This window comes from Hemitrygon akajei, chromosome 7 (genome assembly GCF_048418815.1).
Source record: "Hemitrygon akajei chromosome 7, sHemAka1.3, whole genome shotgun sequence".
In the NCBI taxonomy this organism is placed as follows: domain Eukaryota; kingdom Metazoa; phylum Chordata; class Chondrichthyes; order Myliobatiformes; family Dasyatidae; genus Hemitrygon; species Hemitrygon akajei.
In genome coordinates this window covers 71689367-71702425 of record NC_133130.1, presented here as the reverse complement: position 1 = coordinate 71702425, position 13059 = coordinate 71689367, and positions in this window count along the sequence as shown.

Sequence of the window (13059 nt, the reverse complement as noted above, 5' to 3'; positions counted from 1 at the left end):
AGCTTAGTTGACAATATTTAATGTATTTATTTATTACTGTTAATGTTATTTTTGATGTTTTATGTTTCTGATTATTTAAAATAATACAAATAGTTTTTAAATGACTCTGGTTGTCAGAAACATTTAAAAGATGTTAAGAGTTCTGGAGGAAAATGAGGCTCCAAGCTTTGCCTCTTATCAAAGGCTGGCAGGGTGTTTGGGGGCAGGCCCTTTGAAGTCTCACGATGCCTCCCAGAACACCTCTGGGATTCAGTAAGTTAGTTCATTTGACCCTGTACATCCAACCCAAGTAAATATGGGTAGGCAGGGATGCAATGCAGAGAGTCCAGGAAGCTATCTAGACCCAGTTCGATTTGGTCTCAATTATAAATTAGCCAGCAGCCCGTGGAGAGCAAAAGTGCACCAAGATTTGTAAAATGCAGAGAGGACACCTTGTGCTTGATCATACTGAAACCAGAACCAGCATTCCAATAAAATACACTCCAATTGTAAATATGTTAAACTCCCACAAGTGAATGCCTTCAATCACCACACAATATCTTCCAGCTGAAGGGCTGGAAAAAGTAGTTAATCAGCAAAAATATGGCTAAAGAAAACAGTTACATAATGGTCATGCTTCTCACCCAAAATAACTTAGAACAGATTGATCATTATATGTGAACAATATAAAGGCAAGTAATGAAAAATGCTTGATGTCTGGAATAGTTGACACAAAGCTTTAGCTTTTTTGTTAGGTTTTGCAATGATTCTGCGCTTCCTTTTCCATTACATGATTAATTTTTAATGGATCGCATTATTAAGTAATTTTCTAGTATTTATTCTACAATATCTGAAAACTGAAATGTAAAATTAGCACAAGGGTGGGAGGTGTGGAATAAACCAGAAAAAATCAAGCCAACCTGCCTAACGTTGGTGCTGGGTAAGTTACAGGAAAAGATTCCCAGTATTCACAATTGAATGGAACAGCTGGGTAGGCAGATCTGACGCTCCAGCATTGAAGCAATAACAAAGTTCTGTCTTTGCGACAAGTGCATCTTTCCCATACTGACAATGAGCTCAGAGGTGTGGTTATTGACAGTGTCTGTGTATAGTATATACAGCGATAGTATGTGAAATAGATACTTTGCATCCATTTTAGCCATCATGTCACCAGCACCAAGGTTTGCTATCAAGCAACACGTGTAGTGGTGACTGAAATAGTTGGGATTGAGACGCTTCATTTCTTTGCACATATTTCATGAGGGGATATCTCTGTTGATCACGTTAGAGCTTTGCACACCATCTGCAGTGGTGTCTACAGTGAGAATGGAGAGACCTTTGGACAAAACATACTTCACATTTACTGTGTTCAATATATCTTTGCAGTCAGTTAGACTTGTTTGTCAGTATTTGATGGCTTTGCTACAATCCATTAAGAGGAAAATGACTGAAGAAATGGGGTATAGTAGGGGAAGGGATGGCTAGTGGGAAGGAATCAACTTTCATTTGGTTAAAGTAAGAAACCAATAGATATTGACTAAAAAAGTCTGATATGACCAAATCATACCAAGAAGGATTAAGGAGAAGACAGACCCCAGGGAATTAAGAGAAAGTACATGAATAGAATGGGCTTTATGAAAAGTTTTGGGTCGATTCTCTTTTGAACCTTTATAAATAACCCAGAATTAGTGCAAGGAACAACTTGACTGAATTTGCAGATGGTATGAAAATGTGTGAAGTGATAAGTAATAATTTAGGAATAGTAGCTTTCAAGATAACCCTGACAGAATGATGAAGGCAGTGGAAGCATGGCTATAGTGAGAAGGTTAAAAACAGATCTTTTTCTTTGTCATGGAGTTTTCTATTCACAGTACTCACAATTAGCAAGCCTGTCATTCAGAAAATAGGTGAAACACCAGGCTGTGATTCATGAGGTCCATGATGCCTTGAAGCACTCAGATGTAAACCACTAAGGAATGTGATAACCAGAGTTTTAGAGATGAGCTAAAGCATTTTGGTTGGCAAAATTTTGACTGATAAGATTTTCAGAAACAAGAAAATCTAGTTCAGTGGAAAATGTAAAATCCTCCCGACACACCTATCATTAAGAAATCATTTTAGAACTGTAACTGTATGGCATGCATAGTTAGAAAAGAAGTGTGGGTTTTCTTGATTCTGTAAGTGTGAACAATGAGCAAGCTCACCAGACTTCTGTCCTGGGATCAGAATCATGATTGGTGCCAAGGACCTCTATGATTCTACAGGCCAGTCGTCGCTAATCAGAATCTTCGATGAGCAAAAGGGCCTGAGTCTTGCTACTGAATCAAATATTCTGTACTCTGCTATAGACTTGTTGTTCTGTTAATCCTTTGCATGGCATAGTACTTGCTGTTTTGTCAATTATTTTACATTGTTTTGAACTTAGTTTTTTGTATATCTGTATGTTTTTCTCATCACTTGTCATGTTCTGATAAAATACCCTGCACCAACTTTGGAGTGTTGCAAATTGGGGGAACTGCTTCATTGAGTACCTTTGCTCCATTATCCAAAAAGTGGGACTTCCTGGTGCAAGTATTTTAATCCAATTCTTATTCCCGTTCTAACATGTCGATCCACGGCCTCCTCTTGTGCCAAGATGAGACCACCCTCAGGATGGAGGAGGAACACCTGATATTCCATCCAGGTTCCCCCAATTTCCAGTTTAAGATGGCACTGGTGAACCTCTGTGAATTCTGGCTGGTGGCTAACGAAACAAGGAGAACAACTAAATACTTTGTTAATCACACTTTTTCTGGCAAACGATCATCACAACTAATAATCTGTAGCTTCCCTTTGGAGCTGAAGGCAATCCGATGTGGCAGAACCAAGGCAAGGTGACGTGGTGGGTCCATCGCCAAGAGCGAGGAAGACCTGCGGTTCGATCAATTTAAGTGGTGTGGTAAACTATGTATATCTGTCTGGACACGCTCCTCTGCTGACTGCTCCTGTGGCTCCTCCCACAGACCCCTGTATAAAGGCGATTGGGGCACTGCTCCTCCCTCAGTCTCTGAGATGTCGTGCTCCCTTTTTGCTGCTAATAAAAGCCTATCGTTCACTTCCAGTCTCCAAGAGTTATCGATGGTGCATCAAGTGGCATGCCAAAAGCCAAATCAAGGCGGTGAGATCTGGACACCAGAGTGTACTGATTTGACAGAAATCAATGTTGGGACAGGGACTTAAGCACAGGGCCCAATTGAAAAGGTTGGCCACAGGCTGAATCAGGGCGGTGGAGTCCTGGCCCCAGAGCATGTCAAGGGGATTGAAGCTGATATTTGGATGCCAGTTTAGGTGCGGGTCTGGTTGAAAAGGTCAGCGTGTCGGGGCTAGAGGTGAGGGACGGGCTGGTTCACATCACTGCTCCATGACTCAGCTCTGTGCTGAACTATGGATTCACTTTGTGAACTTCAGTTCAGAACGCTCTTTGCTTGTGGTTACTGTATGCATGATGTGTGTTTTTTGCTTTCTGCACGTAGTGTGTTTGAAAGTCTTTTTCTCATGGGTTCTTTTGGGTTTCTTTGTTTTGTGGCTGCCTGTTGAGGGACGAATCTCAAAGTTGTTTAATATAGACTTTGATAATAAATGTACTTCAAGTTATTGAACTTAGAGTAACCCCCAACCTGATAGCATGAATATAAATTTATGGTAAAAAAATTCCCTCCCCCTCCCTCTTTTTCTGTTCCCCACTCAGGTCTCTTACCTCTTCCCACCGGGTCCCCTCCTCCTTCCTTTTCTCTGATGGTCCACTCTCCTCTCTTAACAGATCCCTTCCTCTCCAGCCCTTTACCTTCCTACCCACCTGGCTTCACCTTCCACCATCTCGCTATTCCCCTAACCCCTCTCCCTACATTTTCATTCCGGCATCTTCCCCTTTCCTTTCCAGTCCTGAAGAAGGGTCTCAGCCCGAAACATTCATTTCCGTAAATGCTACCTGACCTGCTGAGTTTCTCCAGCATTTTGTGTGTTTGTGGTAAACTATGTATATCTGTCTGGACACGCCCCTCTGCTGACTGCTCCTGTGGCTCCTCCCACAGACCCCTGTATAAAGGCAATTGGGGCACTGCTCCTCCCTCAGTCTCCGAGATGTAGTGGGCTCCCTTTTTTTTGCTGCTAATAAAAGCCTATCGTTCACTTCCTGCCTCCGAGAGTTATTGATGGTGCATCAATTTTATTAGCAGCAATTTTAAAACATGGAGAGCATTTAATGACCCGACAGATTGGATCTCCACCCTCAATCCCAGGGAGCCGGCGACGCTTTCGAATTCTGGCTAGCATGCTTTGAATTGTACCTGGAGGAGATTCATGTGAGCGATCCTGCCACGATGCGCAGGGTTCTACTCTCCAGAATCGGTCTGAGGGTCTACTCCATGATCAGAGACCAAACGGACTACCGGGGTGCAATGGATGCCCTCAAAAGGCAATACTGGCGGCCGGTGAACACCGTCTATGCAAGACATCAATTAGCGACACGGCGGCAGCGGGCCAGAGAGTCAAGCGCTGAGTTTGTCCGGGCCCTACAGACACTCGTGTGGGTCTGTGACTGCAGGGGACTGATGGCGGAACAGCATGCAGAGCTGCTAGTAAGAGACGCCTTCGTTAAGGGGATCAGGTCAGTGAACGTGCGCCAGCGGCTGCTGGAACACGCTGATCTTACCTTGCATTCGGTGATCGAGTTGGCGGACACGCTAGAGGCCGCTCTGCATGATGCTGACGCTGTCCAGGCACACGATCTCCTGACGGCCTCCTGGACGCTGCAGACCTCACAACCCGCCGGCGAGTCGACCATGGCTGCTGCCAGTTGCAAGTCTGCGCAGTGTTACTTCTGCAGACTCGAAAAGCACCCCCAAAAATGCTGCCTGGCCCGAGAAGCTATCTGCTCCAGCTGCGGAAAGAAAGGCCACTTCGCCAAGGCCTGTAAGTCCAAACCACGAGTGGGGTCGAGCAGCGCCGCATGCGAGGCATGGGGGTCGCCATCTTGGTCGCCGCCATCTTGCCTCCCCGCTGCGTGCGAGGCATGGGGGCGGCCATCTTTGTCGGTGCCACCTCGCCCCGCCTCCGACCCACGGGTGCTTACCAGGCACCAAGACGACGATGCAACTCTGGCGTCCGTGACCCTCAAACAAAGCGCTCCACCCCAGCTCACAAGGTCAATGATGGACATCCTGGTGGAGGGGCACAGGACTAGCTGCCTGTTTGACACGGGCAGCACTGAGAGTTTTATTCACCCGGACACGGTGCAATGCTGCGGACTCGTGACACAGCCGGTAAGCCAGAAGGTCACCATGGCTTCTGGATCGCATTCCACAGACATCCGGGGGGGTTGTGTAGCAGCATTGGTGGTGCAGGGCACGGAATATCGGGACTTTGCGTTACTGGTTAAGCCTCAACTGTGTGCCCCTGTACTATTGGGGCTCGACTTCCAGAGCCACCTGAAAAGTGTGACAATGGAGTATGACGGGCCCCTCCCACCAATCACTGTCAGGAATCCTCAGTTCTGTGGGACTTCGTCACATCCCCCCTACTGACCACACACACACACACCGACCCACACGTCCCACCCAACACCATGCCTACAGCCGCGCTACAGACACCACTTGCAGCCTCTCCACCCTCAAGCTCCCTCCCCCACCGCTGTTCGCTAACCTGACCTCCGACTGTAAACCTGTGGCAACTAAAAGCAGGAGGTACAGCACGGGGGACAGGGCCTTCATTCAGTCAGAGGTGCAGCGGCTGCTCAGGGAGGGGATCATTGAGCCAAGCACAAGTCCTTGGAGGGCCCAGGTGGTCGTTGTTCGGACCGGGCAGAAAAATAGGATGGTCGTGGACTATAGCCAGACCATCAATAGGTTCATGCAGCTTGACGCGTACCCCCTACCCCGCATCGCGGATATGGTCAATCAGATAGCTCAGTACAAGGCGTACTCGACCATAGACATAAAATGCGCTTACCATCAGCTCCCCATCTGCCCAGAGGACTGCCCCTACACCGCCTTCGAGGCAGGTGGCAGGCTCTATCACTTCCTGCGCGTCCCCTTCGGTGTCACGAATGGTGTCTCTGTCTTCCAGAGGGAAATGGACCAGATGGTGGACCACTGCCAACTGAAGGCCACGTTCCCATATCTGGATAACATCACCATCTGCGGTCACGACTGGCAGGATCACGACACCAACCTCCGACGATTTTTCCAAGCGGCCAAAGCTCTTAACCTTACCTATAACAGGGACAAGTGAGTGTTCGGTACCACCCGACTTGGGTATGTCGTGGAGAACGGAGTCATTGGCCCTGACCCCGACCGTATGCGCCCCCTATTGGAACTCTCTCTTCCCACCACCCTCAGAGCCCTCAAACGGTGCCTGGGCTTCTTTTCCTATTACGCCCAATGGGTCCCTCACTATGCAGACAAGGCCCGCCTCCTGGTCAAGTCCACCACATTTTCCCTCTCAGCCGAGGCCCGTGAGGCCTTCAGCCGCATTAAAGGGGACATTGCCAAAGCAACGATGCATGCGGTAGACGAGACCATTCCCTTCCAAGTAGAGAGTGACGCCTCCGACTTTGCGCTGGCTGCTACCCTCAATCAGGCAGGACGGCCAGTAGCATTCTTCTCTCATACTCTTCAAGGCCCTGAAATTCGGCACTCCGCGGCGGACAAAGAAGCCCAGGCCATAGTGGAAGCTATTAGGCACTGGAGGCACTATCTCGCCGGCAAAAGGTTCACCTTGCTGACCAACCAGCGCTCAGTTGTGTTCATGTTTAGCAACCAACAGCAGGGCAAAATCAAAAATGATAAAATTTTGAGGTGGAGAATAGAAATCTCCACCTACAACTATGATATCCTGTACCAGCCCAGAAGGCTCAATGAGCCCCCTGATGCCCTATCCTGGGGAACATGTGCCAGCACGCAGCTCGACCGGCTTTACGCCCTCCATGCAGATCTTTGCCACCCGGGGGTCACCCAGCTTTACCATTTTGTGAAAGCCCAGAGCATGCCTTACTCCCTTGAGGAAATCAGGTCGATGACCAGGGACTGCCAAGTCTGCGCTGAGTGCAAACCGCACTTCTACCCTCCGGAAAAGGCACAATTTATCAAGGCCACCCGCCCCTTTGAGCGACTGAGTGTCGATTTTAAGGGCCCCCTTCCCTCCACCGACCGCAATGTGTACTTTCTTAACATAATCGACGAGTACTCGCGGTTCCCCTTTGCCATTCCCTGCCCCAATACCACTGCCACGTCCATCATAAAAGCCCGGCGCCAGCTCTTCACTCTGTTCGGATATCCCTGCTGTATCCACAGTGATAAAGGGTCCTCATTTATGAGTGATGAGTTGTGCCAATATCTGTTGGCTAGGGGTATTGCTACTAGTAGGACCACGAGCTATAATCCCCAGGGGAATGGACAGGTGGAGAAGGAGAATGCCACGGTGTGGAAGGCCACATTCTTAGCCCTTAGGTCAAAGGGATTGCCAGTCTCTCACTGGCAGGACGTCCTCCCAGAGGCACACCACTCCATCCGCTCCCTGTTATGCACGTCCACCAATGCCACCCCTCATGAGCGACTCTTTTCTTTTCCCAAGAAGTCTGCCACAGGGACCACCCTACCAGCTTGGCTGACGTCCCCAGGGCCAGTGCTGCTCCGGAAACATGCGAGGAGCAATAAATACTCTACGATGGTCGAGAGGGTTGACCTACTTCATGTGAACCCCAGTATGCCTATGTGGTCTTACCTGATGGGCGGGAGGGAGGACACGGTCTCCGTCCACGACCTGGCGCCCGCAGGAGCACCAGTCCCGTACCCCGAACGCTCCACGGTGACTATGAACCCCGTATCCACCGATGTATATGCCCACGAGACACCGCGCACACCAAGCCCTACACAGACTCCTCATGACACTCCCATACCGGGCGCCACGCACACGCATGAGGGATTACTGACGCCTAATGGGCTGGCACCTCAAGTTAGGCCAGAGCCTGCACAACCACCGTCACCGGTGCAATCACCACCGGTGCTATGTAGATCGCAGCGACAGACTCGACCACCTGATAGACTTGACTTGTAAGAAACTTCGCCCGTGGGGACTCTGTTTTAAAACAAAGGGGGGGGGGGGGGGGTGAATGTGGTAAACTATGTGTATACCTGTCTGGACACGCCCCTCTGCTACTGCTCCTTTGGCTCCTCCCACAGACCCCTGTATAAAGGCGATTGGGGCACTGCTCCTCCCTCAGTCTCCGAGATGTAGTGGGCTCCCTTTTTTGCTGCTAATAAAAGCCTATCGTTCACTTCCTGCCTCCGACAGTTATTGATGGTGCATCAGTGTTGATTTGGATTTCCAGCATCTGCAGACTTTCTTGTGTCTATAACCTTGGAGTGTTCCTTCTCCCTCATTTTGAATTCTTAAAACCTGCATATCTTTCCTTCACAATTGCAGAGGAAATTGTGAATACTTTGTGAGAAATAATGTAAGAGGCAGCATGGCATCGTGGCAAAATTTAAACAAAAACATGAGAGCAAATGAACCTTTTTCCCCACAGAGTGATTCTTAAAGGTTGCAAGAATGGTTAAAGAGGTGTTTGAGAAAGATATACAGGTTATTTGGATTTATAGACATAAATGCAGGATATAAAACAGGGAGTCCATCCTGGAGTTCATAAACCAAGGATAGGGGGTTAGTTGCTGTGTTTGGACAGTTTAGGGCCAATGTTGATGAACTTATTGTAAGTTTCCATGAACGTATTGCATCATTGAAGCAATAGAGACAGAGTTATATAGCATAGAAACAGGAGTCCATTGAGTCCATTAAGAGCTCATTTTACACCAATACTATACCAATCCCAGTTTATTCTCCTTACTATCCTATTAGTCCCCCCACAGGTTCTGCTACTCACCTTCACACAAGTGCAATTTACAGCCACCAATGCACATTTTTGTCATGCGCGGGAAAACGGGAATGGCCAGAACAAACCCACATGCTCAAAGAGAGGACGTTAAGTTCCATACAGATAGTACTGGTGATCAGGACTGAGCTCAGGTCACTGGAGCTGTTGAGTTAGCAGGCATACTAGATGTTCAAGTCAATAAACACTGGACCAAAGAGCTATATTGAATCATCCATGCTTAATGTTTTCGCACAGTAAAATATATCAATGTATTCGGGCAGCAAGCAACATTTAGTAAATGTTTCATTGAAAAGCAGATGAGATAATGTATACTTTGGAAAGAGACAGTACACACAATAGACTTCTTCTCAGACTTTGCTTTGTGATTGAGAATGAATTGCTTCCACCATTTTTGTATGTTGTAAGATGGCTAACGAGGCCAATGTGGAAACCGCAGACTTACACAAATGGGGCAGGGAGTGGCCAGTGATGCAGGTTCTGGGTAGCAGTGAGGTGATGTACACCTTTTGCCACTTCAGCAGCATTCCTCAATGCCATCCTGAATGCTCCTCTTCCCTTTGAGCACTTGTGGGCTCGAGTTTCCACATCTCTTCACACAAGCTTTGAGCACATCCTTACATCTTTTCCTGTCACTGGTTGATAATCTCCATCATCTCAGGAGTCTCGTGTCAGGCGTGTGAATGATCTAGTCAGCCAAAGAAACCAACTGAAAGTAACAGGGGCCTCAGTGCTGGGGATGTTCGCCCAGCAATGCATGCTGATGCATTCAGTTGTTCTTCAATGAACTTGGAGGATCTCACAGAGACAGCATTGCTGGTACTTTTCCAGTAGCACCAGTTGTTTTTATCCAATTCTCAGAAGTAAATGGAAGGACAGGGTTCACTGCCTCTTGGGAGACTTTGTGATTTTCACCTGATCTGAAACCTTGATCTCCAAACACCTTTTTCCTCAGTCAATCAAAGCTGTACAAATGCATTGAGGGAGATGATTTGTCAGCCTTTGTTGATCAGAATTAGAATCATGTTTATTATCACTGGCATGTGTCATGAAATTTGTTAACTTAACAGCAGCAATTCAATGCAATTCATAATATAGAAGAAAAAAATAAATAAATCAATTACAGTATATGTGCATTGAAGAGATTAAAATTCATGCAAAACAAATATATATTAAAAAAAGTGAGGCAGTGTTCAAGAGTTCAATGTCCATTTAGGAATCAGATGGCAGAGGGAAGAAGCTGTTCCTGAATCGCTGAGTGTGTGCCTTCAGGCTTCTGTACCTCCTACCTGATGGTAACAGTGAGAAAAGGGCATGCCCTGGGTGTTGGAGGTCCCTAATAATGAATGCTGCCTTCCTGAGACACCAATCCTTGAAGATGTCCTGAGTACTTTGTAGGCTAGTACCCAAGGTGGAGCTGTCTAGATTTACAACACTCTGCAGCTTCTTTTGGTCCCGTGCAGCAGTCCCCTCACTCCCATACCAGACACAGTTCATGCAAAGTTTTTCATAAAATGTTATTTCTCTTTTCCTGTAAATACCTGCAAGAAACTGAATCTCAAGATAGAATATGGTAACATAGAAGTATTTAGATAATACATTTACTTGCAACAGTGAACTTTGAATTTTATTATTGATATGGAAAATGGTCCATGTTGACCTGATTCATGGCTTCAATTTGTAACATCAGCAATTTCTTTCCTCCCGCAGATACGTCAAGTTCTTCCAACATTTTGTATACATTACTCTGATTTCCAACATCTGCAGAATCTCTTGTGGTTGTTGCTCCATGTTTTCCAGGGTCTTGTTGTAAATGTTCATTGTTGGAGGGAAGTGTGGGCAAATTGGTGAAGGAGCTTGGTCTTTAGGATGTTGACTGTAAGGCCATTCCTATACATGCTCTGCTAAATAATGCTTGTGGATTGGCCTTTGAGTAGCATAAGTACAACACTTTTCTCAACAATGCAGCCATGTTTGACACCTGTCTTCACAACATAGTACTTTGTCAGGGCATTAAATGTTTAAAAATATAGTTAGTATGAATATAATTAACATCAGATTATCACCAATGAACATGCTATACATCTTCTTTCATTGTATGAGAAGACGTGGCTGCCACCTGTGAGTGAGAACACTTAGTAAACACATACACACCAACATTGCCTTGTCACCCTGCTGTCATTGCGTTGTGTTCACACTTCGATGTCTTCCCTGATCTATCCTGAGAACGAGTCCTAAACTGAACTGATGTGCTCAAGTTGGCTTTATGGTGCCTTTCTTCCCATACTCAGTATAATATTCCACTTCTTCAGTAATGGGGATGCTGTTTGTATACTGTATTTAAGGTAGATACTTCTGTTGATTTTGTGATATGATTGTAACTACATTGTGGCAGTTTTCTTTTGCTAATTTTTGTTCAGCGACTCCAGCCATTTTTTCCTTTGGTCATAACGTACATATGCAACACTACCTTTATATTTCCCATTATCATTTCCAGTGGCCCTGCCTTTGACTTACTGCAGCATCATAATGGTCAGTAAAAGGGATTCAACTATACATAGTGATAACTAGCCCCTGTACAAGAGAATTGCCATGTTCTACAACATCCATTCATTTAATGCTGGCATATTTGTAGGAAGCAGCAAATTTGTTTTCTGAATTTCATGTTAAGAATTGTGGCCATTCCTGACATTTATTTTCAGGCCTTTATACTTTTCCCCTCTTCTTGCAGCTTGTAATGTTACCTAGAAATGGGGATGGTGATACCCACAAGGGATAGAAAGGCTGCTTCGAAAGTGTTGCCTACACTGCCCTTGGTATGTGAGGGAGCAGAGAGAGCATTCTGCATTGAAATAGGAATGAAGCAGCATTAATTATCAGAGTGGGTAAATTTTGCTGGAAAGATGCAGATGCAAATTATCTTCAGTGGACTGGAAATCCTACTCAACCTCCACTTCAGTCTGAGTCGTGAATTCTTAATTGTTTGAACAATATCTCCATTGGATTTAATGTGCTGATTTTCCGATTAGAAATAACCCCTCGCTGTTCGTACCAGGCATCTTTCCAGTACTGCATTTCATGAAGCTGCAATCACAAAGTACAAAGCTCTCCTTGTGAGTCATCTTTGGAATGCATGTATTAATTGATCAAACAGCATGATCAGTTGCAAGGGACAAACTGGTTGATATCACGGTAGCTATTTCGTGATGCCATACACCTTCAATATCACATTCGCCTGTCAACAAGTTGTGCTGTTTTAATCACATAGTCAAAAGACTGAAGGAAATTATCTTGTTTTTCTAAAAGACTGTCCTTGTGAGGATACATACCTGGGCGTGAGTCAAGTTTGCAGTTGAGTGTTGGCATTCAGTTGGTTTTTGCAAACAGCTGCAAATTATATGCCTCTTGTTCCAAAGGTAGTTATTATTCTATATAAATCTTGGCTTCTAACCGTGACTGCGGGTGTCTTTAATTTTTCTCAGACATGTTAATATCGGGGTTCAGTACTCCAATCTGTGTGAGTAGAATTAAATAGTATTATCCCAGTTATATTTAGATTTTAGGCTGACAACTCAAAAGCCTAATCCATGTATTTTTGTTATGAATGTACAATGACCTAAAATGCCAAATAAAGGTGAAGTGATGTTGAAGATGAGATGTCTGAATGGTCCACATGAAGAGTAAGAGACAGACAGAAAAACAGAGAGAGAAAAATTGCAACCAGCACTGTAATGTCAAGCTACTCTGGGGGAAAAAACAAATAGACATGAAATTATTTCCAAAAATAACTGCAAATGTTGGAAATCAGGAAAAAACTGCAAGTGCTATGAAGAGTTTGAGGGAGGGAGGAGAAAGTACAAGCATAAGCATTCAAGTTGACGTTTCATTGGAACTGCTTGTCACTTAACACTCCCTTCCCACTATCCACAGCCCCCTCCACCACGATAGCTGTGAATGCAGATTCCTCAGAGGCTTTGGAAATTACTTAATGGAGAAGGCATATTGCAACTGTCTACGTGTGGTTGTTATAAATCCAAAAATCTGTAACACTTACCCAACAGGCTGGTATATGTCTAGGGGAAAAGGAGATCCAGCCACTCACCAACCCCACCTCCCATACACGCAGGTGCTGTGAGAATCAAGTTTATGCTGCG